Below are 12,528 nucleotides of genomic sequence, written 5' to 3' on the forward strand. Positions count from 1 at the left end.
GCCGGGTCCTCCCTCTCCCCCACTCCCTCCCACCCCTGACCTGCTGCTCAGTGGGGTCTAGTTCCTGCAAAGTGTGGTGGAAGAAGCCGGCAAGGAAGTGGGGTGGGGTACTCATCTAAGCCGGGCTTGTGAGTCTCTTTTGAAGTGATTTAGACCTTCAAGAAAGACGGTGCTTGTTTTTCATTTGGGAGGCTTCATTTCTAACAAGAAGCTTCTTCGGTATTGAGGCTCACTGAGGTTGGTGCTGTCTTCCTTCATGTGGTTGCAGTTCTCATGTGTTACTTATTTTTGATGTGGTAGCTACAGCCAATGAAAGCCAGTCCCCCCGCCACCCCTCCCCCATCCCCAGTTCAAAGTTATAAACTGAGAGTTTTGGGTTGCTGTCTTCAACATTTCCTCTCTTTGACGACCCTGCAGGGCCAAGAATATAACTTTGTTATTCCCAGTAGCTTCAACTCTTGTTATGTCCTTTGCTCATAAACGGGGGCAGTGGGACACGTGGGAAGGGAGCCAGGATCAGGGGGCCGGGGCCACCTGCCATAGCAGACATTCCGGAGGGCAAAGCAGGTGCCAGGCACATGCTAGGTATTGAGGATCCAAAGACCAACCCAGCAGAGACCCTCACCTTGGGTGCTCCAGCCTTCCTCGGGACAGAGGGAGGACTCCACCGTGCCCTCTTGAAGGCCAACAGCACCCTTTTACCTGCCAAATCCAAAGACCCTTTTCCATTCCTATGCTTCTTTGCCCTTCTCCAGCTCTGCCCCTATTGACTGTTTCTCCTTTAGTCACGGTTTATTCAGTGGATCCTTTTTATGTGGCTGATTCCTATAACATGGGAAGGTACAACGTGAAGGTTAAAAGCGGTTCCAGGGTCACACCATCTGTCTTCATATCCAGCCCTGACTTGTGTGTGTGGCACAGGTAAGCTGTACAGCCTCTCAAAGGGTTCAGTTTCCTCACCTATTAAATGGAATTGCTACTACCTATGTCATAAGGTTTTGTGAAGACTAGACAAGGGAATATGGAGATTGTGTTTAGAACAATGCCCTGGCACACGTAGGTGCTCAACAAATACTGGCTACTGTTACTATCGTTACTAGATGCTGTGCTAAGCGCTGGGAATACAGCTGTGAACCTGACCGTCATGGTTTCTTCCCTCACCAAGCTTATAGGCCAGTATGGGAGACAGCCATTCAGCAAGTGGGTGTCAGTGTGTTAACATTAAAACCGCAAGTACCAGGGCGCCTGCGTGGCTCGGTTGAGTGTCCAACTCTTGATTTCAGCTCAGGTCATGATCTCACAGTTCGTGAGTTCAAGCCCCGTGTGGGGGGGTTCTTCTCTGACAACATGGAGCCTACTTGGGATTTTCTCTTTCTCCGTCTCTCTGCCCCTCCCACTCTCTCTCTTTCTCTCTCAAAATAAACAAATAGACTTTATAACAAAAGAAAACTGCGAGAATCAAGCCATGCTTCTGACAACGTGCACTACTAAGCTGTCTCCCAAATTCTCCTACCTTTCTTGATTCTTCCTCCGTCACTGATTTGTCTTTCTTTCTTCTTCCACGAAGCAGCGAGTCCACAAGATTGTGCAGTTATTCATCCCCACGCGCCCTCCCCCACCCTTCCCAGCCTTCCCTGAGAGCTGGCAGTGCAGTGAAGGCTGAAGATGAGTTGAAGGTTTCAGGCCTGCATAATCTGAGTCACCCTGGGGTAGGGGTCGGCAATGCAAGGAGGTGCTTTGTGTCGTGTGCGGGCTTCCTTGTTGGAGGAGGCCGCTTCGGATGGCCCCCCCTGCTCTGTGGTCATCACCTACCCTCTCCGTGACTCATTTTAATCATCTCTAAAAGGGAGACGATTGGGGTGCCTGGGTGGCTCAGTCGGTGAAGCATCTGACTCTCAGTTTTGGCTCAGGTCATGATCTCATGGTTTTGTGGGTTTGAACCCCACATCAGGTTCTGTGCTGACAATGTGGAGCCTGCTTGGGATTCTCTCTCTCTCTCCCTCTCTCTCTGCCCCTCCCTTGCTCATGCTGTCTCTGTCTCTCTCAAGAATAAATACATAGATACAAAAAAAATAAAATAAATAAAAAAGGAGATGAGAATACTCTCTGCATGGGATTAGTTGACTGTGTACACATATAGATATTCTCAACTATATATACACAACAGATGCATATATATAAACATGTATACACATACATATATACATGCATACATATATGTCCATATATGTGTGTTTATATCCACATATATAAATATGTATATGGAAAGTCTCAACTCAGTGCCTGGTCCATAATAAGCACTCAGTGGATCTGTCAATGGTAGCTCCAGCTCCAGCTGTTAGTATGAGTGGGAGCATCCCTGTGGGTTGTGGTTATTAGAGCACAGTTTCTGGAACATAGAAATGCAGCCCTGTGCAGTGTAATTCAGCCCTGTGTAGTCACTGAGCTGGGAGACAGAGCTGACAGAAGTCGGTGCGTGTCCCTGAAGGAGTTCACACTGCAAATCTGTGCACAAATGCAAGCCAAGCTCTGGAAGACAATCAGAGGACACATGTCTGGGTGCAAGGTATGTTGAAGCTCAACCAGTTGAGCTTGGAGAATCAGAAAAGGGTAGCAGGGAAATGAGGCTGGAGGAAGGGCATTCTTATTGGAAGGCGGAGGGAAGCGTATGAGCAGATGCAGGGATTTAGGCAGCTGTGTGGCAGGCCTGTGCTCTAACTCTGGCGACCGGGGCACAGCAGGCATGGGGGGCACGGTGGGGCTGCATCTGGAAGGCAGGCCGGGGTTGCAGTGGAAGGTATTTAGGCTGCGAAGGACTGTGCAGCTAACCGCACTTTTGAGCTAAAAATACATTGTCCTAGATTGACTCGAAGAATCCATCAGGAAGATCCTAGCTTGTAAGAAGACGAATTTAACCAAACGAAGAGGGTATGTGAAATAAGGCAATGAAGCAGAGTTGAATCACGCCAGCAACAGCACCTTCTTTGTTTCTCCTGGCAGAGGACTCTGTCATTAAGTCACAGCACCGTAGCCCCTGCCATCAGATTAAAATTGTCAACAGATTTCCATGTGTAATAGAAACTTTAAACTTTTTTATTACTTAGAAAAAGGAATATGGTGCCAAAGCCACAGACTTGGTATTATTAAGCTTTGGTATTTGAGCCTGGCTATGTGAGGAAATAATCTAAACACCCAGTCTTTCCCCCATCTGACCCATCTTCTATCCACAACTGAAACGTGCAATGGCTCCTCGTTACCCGGTGAATAATTTCCAAACTCTTAGGTGTAGTTTATGTCTGCTCTACTCCGTCAGCCTCTTCCCTGCTCATCCTTCTTCAGTGCCTCTATACCCAGGCCATAGCGAACTCCTTGTAGATGTTTGATCCACGTGATGCGTCTGCTGGGCTCTGTGCTTTCCCTCTCTGTCTTCTTGGCTAGGTTAATGTCTTCTCCTTATCCCAAACCGTGTTCTGATGTCACCTGCTCCGAGAAATCTTCCTGATCTCTTGTCTTGGGTAGTGCCCCTTCTTCTGTTTTGCACAGCAACGTGTGCCTATCTTTATCATCCTTACTCTTATACCATGCCGTGAACTGCTCATTTAACCAAACGTCTCCCCCATGTGCTCATGAGCTTTTGAGGGCAAGGACTGCTTCTTTCATCCTCTATCTTCAGAGCCTGGCTCACCATATGGATTGGAAAAGGATTTCTGAATTAAGAGCCATCCTAGGAATCCAAAACGCTGTACTGTTTGCTTCAGCAAGACATTTAGATATTTTAGGGGCCTAGAGACAACATCTAACCTTGAGTACTTAGTATGAGTGGGGGAAAAAAAAAAAAGAATCCATCCTGTGAATGCTGAAAAAGGCAGGATCCTCTTGAGTGTTTAAAAAGTGGTGACTTTGACCCAGGCCAGTGTGCAAACGTGGCCTTGGACCTCCTGCTTCAGAATCAACTGGTCCGCCAGCTGAACATTCAGATTTCTCAACACCTGGTTTGCATCCCCCAAATCAAACTGCTAGAGGGTGGGATCTGGGAATTGACATTTTTAATACATTCCCCTGGTGATTCTGATCCACCCTTTGGCCTGAGAACCCGTGACCTGGGTAGAGTCTCCAGTCAACATAATATTGGTAGACACAGGATGGAAGAGGAGATTGAGAAGGGATAGTGCACACTGATGCATTCTTTTTATGGTTTAAGAATTCTCAGCAGGACTCAGCCCCCTCGAGTAGACTTTATACTTCATAGGCTATCAGAGGAGGGCATCTTGACTGCAAAATTAAACATCTCTTCTGCTGCCTTCATTCTGTTTATAAAACAGGGAACAGTACGACGATTTTCTGAATGTCATATTACCCTACTTGGATATTGGAACAAAGGCCTTTGGCATGAGCAGTGAGAGTAGCTCCACAGGTGAGAGAGTGTAATTAGAGGTGGCCCTGCCGTGGAGGGCATGAGGAAGACTGGTGTCCCTCAGTTAGCAAGTGGAAATACATAGACCCCTCTGTGGGGCCCGGAGGTGACAAGTCTCCTAGAGTCTCACCGCTTCCTAGTTCCAAGGAGTAAATGGTGAACTCGCGGAAATGAGCTGTAGCCTCCTAAGCAGACAGCTTCCATCAGACTGAGGACTGTCCTCAGGTTGGAGAAGATGAGAAGGAATTTGAAGAGTGGTGGCTCCACTGTGGTGACTGACACTCAGGTTGGGGAGACAAGTGCCTTCCATTGAAAACAGGAGAAAAAGGGGACTGAGGACATAAGCTGAACCATTCCCAGCCTGCTGTTTTCTTCCTGGGGTGACCTGTGGTTCCATGATTGTGGAGAGGGAAAGGTCTGGATCACGTGCTGACGGAGACCAAAAGGACAGAGATGGTTGTCCCTGATTGGGGAGCTTTGCTGGTTGGCGACTCAGGTGCCATGACAGAACCATCTGGGGATAAAAAGACTTAGAAGTGAAACCCTGTTCATAATGATGCTGTATCCTCAAGACAAAAAACATCGACGTATAATAGAAGCATGGATCTCACATTTGCCTTACTTTTGAAACTAAAGGCAGAAAGGAACACTGGATATATGTTGTCAGGTAGCTGAAGAGAAGATTAAGGGATACATCTCTGATGAATGAGGAGCTGTAATCTATTTTTATTTAATTTATTTTTTTATTTTTTTGAAATTCGTAATGAGATAGGAAAGCCTTGAGAACGAACTGACCTTAGAAGCAAGGGAAGAAATTATCGCAAACGTTTTTCCAGCCATTTCCCCCAATACTAAAGGTGAAGGCAACAGATTACTTTTTCTTTTTTCATACATATATAAATATAATATTTTGCTTTCGGTTTTGTCCTTGAACATAAAATGGCTTTAGCTAATACAGGATTCTAATCACATTGTAAGACTGTCATAATGGAATTACAACCTTTGACAATGACAAATCTGCGAGATGTGGCTAGATGCAATGATTACTATTTACTGTGCAAGTACCTTAGCACTTATTTGCCCTGAAGGAAGTGAGAGAAAGTTCCGTATGGGAACTATGTCTAATGTCTCACTTACCTTGTAATACCTTTAAGTTCTTGCTAATACAATCTAGAATAAAAGAGGGAATAGTCAGGCAAAAGACTCTAATAAAAAATAGAAGTCCTGGCTTAAGAAAACTCAATGTGTGTCTACCAAATTATAATTTAAAAAAAAAAAAAAGCCCTCCAGAAAAGAAAAATTAGGGGTGATTATTTATATTTAAGAGATTTTTCGGATATGCTGCAGGGTTGTTTGAACCAGATATTCGTCAGGCTTTACTTCTCCATTTTTTTTTCCTATACGCAGTTTTTAGGGATAGATTTAGCACATAAAACAAGCCAAGTGTATCCTATTACCCATCTGCTGAATTAGTATGTCTCCTGCAACTCTGTTCTTTGAAAAAACAGGTGTCATTTTTTTCATTTGTGGCTTAAAAAAAAATGAACATTGACACCAGGCAGGTCTTCATGACCCCTCAAGACTGCAGGCCAAGGACTGTTGTTATTCACCTTTCTTGGACAAGTTCAGCTTATCCACTGGACGTGCGGTGTCTGTGTGTGATTCTGGAGCATAACCTGTGACTTGGTTTTGTTAAGTATTGAGGGACGTCATGTGTCTGTAGTCACTCAGACCCGTGATTGTCGCACACGATAGCTTCCTATCCTGGCTGACCCTGTCCCCTTCTGCTCACCTCAGAAATATGCTTTGGGGCTTCTCATTGAGAATGGCATCTGCGTGACTGATAGATTTCTAGTCGGTGATCCTGGGTCACCAGAACACCTCGCAGCATCACATCGCATTTCTGCTGTGACGTGAGGCCTCCTAAGAAGTCCTTGCTGAGAAGGCAATTTCTTCTAGCGAAAAGTATCCTGCCTTTTCTGGTTCTGTCCTGAGAAATATTCTTCTCTCCTCCTCTCTTCTGCGATCTTACTACCAGTCACACAAAGGTTATCGCTAATTCTTAAATCTGCTACTAACAAATAATAATTATCGAGCTCACTGTGGGCCAAATGCTATACTCAGAACACATATAGTACTTGCTATGTAAGCCAGACACTGGTCTAAATGACTTTAAAATGTTAATCTTCACAACAACTATGGGAGGTTGTTAATATTATCTCCCCATTTACATCTGAGCACGCTGATGTAAAGAAAAAGTTAACTTGCCAAGTTTATATTTAAGCAAGTGGTGGGGTGTGGATCGAGACCTAGTCAAGTCTGACTCCAGAGTCCTTGTTCCTAATGACTTCCCTATGTTGCCTGTGAAAAGTGCGCTGTATCTCTTAAACCACACTGTGGTCCTACAAAGTAGATGCATCAGTGGCCTCATTTTGCTGATGGAGAAACAGGCATAGATGGCCATGTAATTTTCCTAGCATCCTACACTCAAACTCGAGCCATCCAGTTTCAGGGGCTTTTAGCTCTTTCTCCTATGTGGTCTCCTAAAAGTGACAATGCCGAAGGTTCACTCTCTTCTGCAGATAGTGTTTATAAAGAACCTCCGTGCCAAGGGCTAAGGTGGCTAACAGCTACCGAAGGGTGGGGTTGGTGCTTGAGAGAAGCAGAAGAGGTCTGTGGTTCTTTCCAGGCTGCAGGCATCTCGTCTACACCCTAGTGAGTTTCACGTGCTGTATCCAGAGACCCAACCTCAGAGCTAGTGAGGGAACTCAGATCTCTGGGCTCCGACTCTCAGATTCCATGTCTATAGGCGTCTGAGGAGCCAGGGCAACTTCTCCGGTTGGGTCTGCCGCGCACCTGCAGATTTCCCATTAAACTGCCAGCCGAATCAGGAATAATGATCCTCAGGGGGAAGAGATATTATTTGCATTTGAATTAATGTCGAGTTCAGAGTCACCGATTCCTCATCAAGAAGGATTTAGAGCAATTGCTGATATCCTGGGGATCTGTGACCAGCTCATTATTTGCATCTCACAGGGTAGCACTAGAATTTTTAATTTTTTTCAAGTCTTCTTTTGAAAGTTTGGCTCTCTTTATCCCCATGATCATAATTATAATAATTTTGAAACATCAGTCTGCTCAGATATCAAGGTGTTGAACGGATAATTTCACTTTAATGAATTTGTCTCATATGGGCTTATTTTCCACATCTGTCCTAAGCTGAATAGCTAACTGGTTAATATGAGAACTGTTCCGTTTCATTAGCTTCTCCCTGTTGATTTCCTTGAGGTGGAACTGATGCATTGCCAGTGTAAGCCGTGTCAGCTCTTTCTCTTTAGGCAAAGCACGGATCCATGTTCTTTCTGTTCGAGGGCGCTGATATCGACTAAGCAGAATGTAAAAAATGAAGTAGCTTGATCATCCAGATAAACTGCAAGGATTCCATATACCCGATGGCACGTGAGAGATTAGCTAGTACTTGGCATGGGCGTCATAAACACTTGTACCTGAGGCCATCTTGGGTAAACTGTTCAGAAAGACCACAAAGCCCTGACAGGAATGGAGAGGGAAAGAGATCTGGCTGACGAATGTGGGAAGGGATAAGAGAAAGAAAAAGAAGGATGCGGTGTGGCAGGGGGTCCAGGAGGCCATGTTGAGGGTCTTGAGTTGGCCAACAACAATTTCAAACTTTTCAGGTAGGAGATCTTTTGATTGCTCTGGTGGGCTTAGAAGATGTTTTGGGATGTAGTTTAAGGCAAGAGAGCTGATATCCGTGGATTTCTGAGCCTCCTGGAGGGAGAAGGGCAGTGCATCCTTTATAGAAACCAAAGTTCTGCCAAAGTGGAGAAATGATCAGTTGAGACGCTCTGGGGTCTAAGAGAAAATCTGACGCAAACAGTCAGAAGGTGCGTCGTCTCTCCCAGCAAGTAGGTAGAATGTACTTCAGGATTGTTCGATTCAACGACTCTGGGGCGTCAAGGATCCAGTTGTCCGTGTCTTTCTGCCCTGTGTCCTTAGCATTGGTTTTCATTTTTAAATTTGTTCTCCTTATGGTTGAATGATGGCTACCAGCACGAAGTGCGCCCGTGTGTTTCCTTCCTCACCACTCTGGGTTTCGGCAGGGGAGAGGCTCTCTTCCTTCACTTCAGTGTGATGGGGCCAATTCAGGTCTCATCCCACCCTGGCACTAATAACTATTACCAAGGGAATGTCATGAGCTTCCAGCTGACACCTGAGCCACGGAACCAGTCACTGGCAACAGGTGTGGGGTCACCTGGTCTGTGCTTGGCTAATCATTGCCCACTCCTGGGGTCGCGATGGGGTCAGCTTTCCGGGAGACACAGGAAACATGTGGAGAAATGGTAGAGTCTGCAGAAGAAGAAGAAACAAACAGAAGAAACAAACGCTACCTGCCATACTATTCCACGGGGTTGCCACCCCTACCGTGAAGCTAAGGATCTCAGCTGAAGTCTTCTGACCCCAGAGGTAGATCAAGACTAGACAGCCTTCCCCTAATGATCTGAGACCAGGCACTTGCTTGAGTGTTTACGAGCCCTGCAAACAAAGGAAAAAAAAAATTGAAATGAAACCAGAAATAAGAAAGCGGCACTGAGAGCTCGGCTATTAAAAGGAATGGGCATGTTGGGGCGCCTGGGTGGCTCAGTCGGTTGAGCGTCCGACTTCAGCTCAGGTCACGATCTCACAGTCTGTGAGTTCGAGCCCCGAATCGGGGTCTGTGCTGACAGCTCGGAGCCTGGAGCCTGCTTCAGATTCTGTGTCTCCCTCTCTCTCTGCCTCTCCCCTGCTCATGCTCTGTCTCTCTGTGTCTCAAAAATAAATAAAAACATTAAAAAAAGAAAAAAGGAATGGGCATGTGTGTGGGAGGCTCTGTGTGCTGTGTCAGGCTCACAGAGCCTCTGTGTCAGGTTGTGCCCGCTACCATAGCCCATAAGCATTTACAAAGATAGAGACTTGATCGGGGCATGCTCTGTACATCCCGGGACTCTGTGCACTTTCAATATCCAACAAGAAGAAAGAGTAAAGAATGGGTCCCGGGTCTCCTTGAGAGAGACAAAAAGTGCCTTCTTGCTTGGTAAAACCACCTCTCCAGCAGTCATAGACTCCTTCATGCATTTCATTAATTTTTACACACATTATTTCAAGGGTTCTTTTATTCCTTTTAGTTATGCAGGAATGTTTGAGAATTGTCCTATGTATTCTTCAGTTCATCCTTTGGGAATAATAGGTTGGTTTCCTCTTTTTTCGCCAAGGTTAGGTATGCATGAGGAAAGAGCCACTTTCGGCCAGATTATCCGATGTTCGCGTTAACAGTGTAAAATTTTAAGTAGCTAGGAGGTTGACGACAGATGTCCCGGAAGAGTGGAATGTGGGTAGAGTCACATTCACATTCGCATTCAAATGGAATGAGCTTGAACCAGCCCATGTCCAGCAAGAGCAAGGGGGTTTCTTGCTCCAAGTTTGGGATCAGAGAAAGGCAGTGCTAGAGAGGAGAGGGCCATCAGTGTGAGAAGGAAGAAAGAGCTTGCCTTCTAGTGCTGGATGTGCAGATTGGCTGAAGAATAAGCAACCCAAAGGGGAAGGTCGGGGGCTGATACCCCTCAGAACAACTTAGAGAAAAGACAAAGAATCAGAGATACACTAGGGCTTGTGGCCAGAATCCTTGTGCATCTGCCTTTTTCTAAAATGGCAGCCTGCCTTTTAGGTTGGTGCAAACCTGCCTGTGTGGCTCTCCCACAAGGACCCACCAGTCACGAGGTAAACTCTGCAACGCAGCAGTCCTCAGGAAATGAACAGCCAGGCCGTTCCTGAGAGGCTTGAAAGTCCCCATGGGGCATAAAGGGTTAAGACCATTTGGAGGACTCCTGCGACGGGAAATGGAGGGCAGCCAGGAGGGTGGAAGATACTGGTGTGTGGTAAAGAGGCGACTGAGGTTACTGCCCTACCAGCTTTAATCTAGGGCAGGGTTTCTGTGCTTCAGGACCATGAACATCTGGGGCTGGATACTTCTTTGTTGTGGGTGGCTGTCCTGTACTTTGTAGGGGGTTTAGTAGCGTCCCTGGCCTCTACCTACTAGATGCCAGTGGCATTTCCAGCCCCCAGTTGTGACAACCAAAAATGTCTCCAGACGCGGTCAACTGTCTTCTGTTGAGGGTTTTGTCCCTACCCCCTCTGGCGAGAACCACGGCCCCAGAGTGAAGTAGGGACTGGAAGGCTGGGGATTAAGGGGTTGGTTAGATGAGTGACCGGCTTCTCCCTACGATCCTGAGGTATTGATGAAGGTGACCAAGAATGTACGCAGATTGGTCTACAGCTAAAGAATGAACTTTGGACTCCAGTGCGGGGAAGTGTATAAAGGTGGTTTTAGGGCCAAGCCAACTGGATTCAAATAGTGGCAAGGACTCTTTTATGCAGAAAGTGACACAGAGATTGGTTGGGATTGAATTAGGTATAACTAAGTATCTGAGAGTGAACACCACTACAAGCTGTATTACAGGTGTTTTTTTTTTTTTATTTTTTTTTTAACGTTTATTTATTATTGAGAGACATAGAGACGCAGAGCATGAGCAGGGGAGGGGTAGAGAGAGGGAGAGACATAGAATCTGAAGTAGGCTCCAGGCTCGGGGCTGTCAGCCCGGAGCCCGACGCGAGGCTGGAACTCCCAAACCGTGAGATCATGACCTGAGCCGAAGTCGGTCGCTTAACCAACTGCGCCACCCAGGCGCCCCGGTATTACAGGGTTTAATGATAACCATGCTCATCACGGGACTCCAGTTTGTTATGCACCTGACGACTGCCAGAAGCTGTGGCCAACACAGATTATACCCAATTTATAATCCCACAGCTGCAACGCAGGAATTGCCCTTGTTTTGTAGATGAGGAATTTGTGGCTCAGACGGGTTCCCGTGACTTGCCCAAGGACTTGCCACTGGTCATGGCAGAGGCAGGCTCAAACCCGGGTCTGCTAACTCCGGAGCCGGTGATGTTTCTCTACAACATGTAACATAGGATTAGAATGTGGAGTGTGTGTTCCACAAAGGCTACCATAAAATCTTAATGATCGTGTATAGCACTGTATGTGTTATACACTCAACATATATGTGTATAGGCAAAGAGGCTCTTAACATCAATCGTGTGATAGCTCACAAAACTATTAAACACATGAAGTGGCTGGTGTTTACTATGGGAGCTGATGGCCCTTATTTCCTGGGGATTCAGTGTCCTCAGGCTCCCTGAGCAATTTTGACTCCAAACTGGGAGGAGGCTGGGTCAGCTGCTGGGTAAGGACGTGTCTGTTGGTGGGGTAGGAGCTGGATTGGCGGGGGGGGGCGGGGAGGGGAGGGGGGGATTCTGTGCTGGGAAGGAGTCCCTGAGCCAACGCTCCTGGGGCTTGAGATGAAGTTTCTCTAAAGCAGCTACTTAAACTTTAAATGTGCGCTGTTCTTGTTAAAACACAGGTTCTGGTTCAGAACCTGGGTGGGCCTGGAATTCTGCGTTTCTAACACACTCCGGGTAATGTTGCTGTTGCCAGTCCAGGCAATGCTTTGAAACGTGGCCAGGGTCTTCCAGCATTAGAGAGGGAACTTACTTCTCTTAACGTTTCTTTGTAAAGCAAGCCAATTAAGAAAGGGACTGGCCATAAAGAAGCTATAGGACACAAGAGAGGCACCTGGGTGGCTCAGTCGGTTGAGTATTTGACTTGGGCTCAGGTCATGCCTGATCTCACGGTTCACGAGTTCGAGCCCCGCATGGGGCTCGCTGCTTGCTGTCAGCCTGTCAGAGCAGAACCCGCTTCCAATCCTCTGTCCTCCTCTCTCTGTCCCTCCCCGGCTTGCGCAAAATAACTAAATATTAAAACAAAACAAAACAAAAAAAAGCAGCAGCAGCGGCAACTACAGGACACGAGAGAGCCAAACAAATCATGTCTAGACGATGAGCTCGGTGGGGAGGGGGGAGGGGTGGCAAGGACAAGAGAACAAACAGGACCCTCCCTGCCTGATAAACAGATTATTAGAGACCGTAGCGGCTTGAAGCTTTAAAGAACATGAGTTTCAGAGAAGTTTGTAAAATTACAACTTCATGCAGCAGGTAGCAAG

General features: G+C 46.6%; 1 long non-coding RNA gene across 3 annotated transcripts in view; it reads left to right on the forward strand.

The window, feature by feature from the left end:
- Positions 1-12,528, forward strand: part of LOC131486719 (uncharacterized) — a 268,359-nt gene that overhangs the window by 149,369 nt on the left and 106,462 nt on the right. The window lies entirely within an intron of this gene.

The sequence above is a fragment of the Neofelis nebulosa genome, chromosome 1 (genome assembly GCF_028018385.1).
Source record: "Neofelis nebulosa isolate mNeoNeb1 chromosome 1, mNeoNeb1.pri, whole genome shotgun sequence".
Lineage (NCBI taxonomy): Eukaryota > Metazoa > Chordata > Mammalia > Carnivora > Felidae > Neofelis > Neofelis nebulosa.